Source organism: Octopus bimaculoides, chromosome 1 (assembly GCF_001194135.2).
Source record: "Octopus bimaculoides isolate UCB-OBI-ISO-001 chromosome 1, ASM119413v2, whole genome shotgun sequence".
Taxonomy (NCBI): domain Eukaryota; kingdom Metazoa; phylum Mollusca; class Cephalopoda; order Octopoda; family Octopodidae; genus Octopus; species Octopus bimaculoides.
Genome location: NC_068981.1, coordinates 138,518,493 through 138,520,244, shown reverse-complemented (window position 1 = coordinate 138,520,244; position 1,752 = coordinate 138,518,493). Strand labels below are relative to the sequence as shown.

Below are 1,752 nucleotides of genomic sequence, written 5' to 3'. Positions count from 1 at the left end.
TGTGTGTGTGTGTGTGTGTGTGTGTGTGTGTGTGTGTGTGTGTGTGTGTGTGTGTGTGTGTGTGAGTGCATGTATATAAAAGATGTGGGTGTAGAAATTAATTAAAGTATAAAATATTTTAATGTGTTACACTTTAATACTTATTGAAGATTTGTTTTGAATTGAGCTAAATTGTTTTTTAATATCCTTACTCAAAGAAATATTTATTCGCATATTTAATCTCTTGTACGTAAAATTAATTGCATTTAATTAGGTAACAGTTCGATAAGTGAACTATTCAATCATCTTCAGGTGCTGTCATCATGGAGATTATTGATCGAAACGTTGCGTAATTAAATTGATTGCAATAAAATACAAGTGAATGTTAATTTCTTAACTAATAATTTTAAAATAAGCCAGTATCTGGATTACTGTAATATAATTAAATTAATTCTTACCAAATGTGCCTTTTTATTAATTAAACTTTTTAAATTGTTCAGTAAGTTTTTTTAACTATTGTATTTTGATATTCTTTGCTTTTTAAACATGGCTATTTTTTCTTCGATACACTTTCAGTGTGTTAAATATTTATCTTCACGTAAAGAAAATACTATACATACACACGCACACACACATATGCGCACGCACACAAATTCATACACACACTCATAGAGATGTAAATAGATACATTAGAAACATGTACCCGCTCACGCAAAATCTATCTGAGTTGCTCACACAAAATCTAGCAGAGAAGCTTGGATTTGGTCATTCAACCATTCATCGACACCTGTGTGCCATCGGAAAAGTCAGCAAATTGGGTCAAAGGTTTATTCATAAACTTTCCGAGTCTAATCGCATGCAGAGAGTGAACGTGTGCTCTTCTTTGCTGTCACGTCTCACGAATGAACGTTTTTGGGACCGAATAGTGACTGGTGACGAGAAATGGGTTCTCTATAAAAATGTCAAGTGTCGGAGACAGTGGGTAGGGCAAGGAGAAACACCAGCACCCCAGGCTAAAGAAGGTCTTCGCCCGCGTAAGGTGTTGTTATCTGTTAGGTGGGATATGAAAGGTTTAGTCCATTTTGAACTTTTAAACTCAAACCAAACGATAACAAAGGAGATCTGCTGCGAGCAGCTTGAGCAGCTTAAGTCAGCACTAGAAGAAAAACAACCATCTTTGTTTTCAAGACGAAAGGTATTCTTCCATCAGGATAATGCTCAGTCACGTACAGCGAGGATGACATTTGAAAAGTTGGAGCAGTTTGAATGGGAAACGATGCCTCACCCACCACATTCGCCATCTGATTATCATTTATTCCGCAGTCTTCAAAATCATTTGGACGGAAAAAATATGAATTTTGTAGACGAGGTCAGAACAGTATTGGAGAAGTATTTTTCGTCACGGACAAGTGAATTTTGGAAGAGGGCTATCGCAAGTCTACCAGATAGATGGAAGAGCGTTGTATAAAATGACGGAGAGTATATTTTAGGTTAAAAAGTAACTTCGTTTATCTTAATTTTGAAATATAAAAGAAGTATAAAAAAAACCCCACATTATTTGTGGGATGACCCAATACATATATATGTATGTATGCATGTGTAAAGAATATAGGTGGTTTAGTTAGTGCTACGATTGATCATCCGTTAGGTTCCAAGTTCACAGCTAAGGTTGGAGCTAGGAATCCGTTGTAGGCTTCCGAGTCAGCAGGTATATATTAAAGGAAAATGAACAACGGCCTTGGTTTTGTCTATTTTCCTTTAATATAATATATA

General features: G+C 35.4%; 1 protein-coding gene across 3 annotated transcripts in view; it reads left to right on the top strand.

The window, feature by feature from the left end:
• Positions 1-1,752, top strand: part of LOC106875683 (transcription factor hamlet) — a 240,794-nt gene that overhangs the window by 236,291 nt on the left and 2,751 nt on the right. The window lies entirely within an intron of this gene.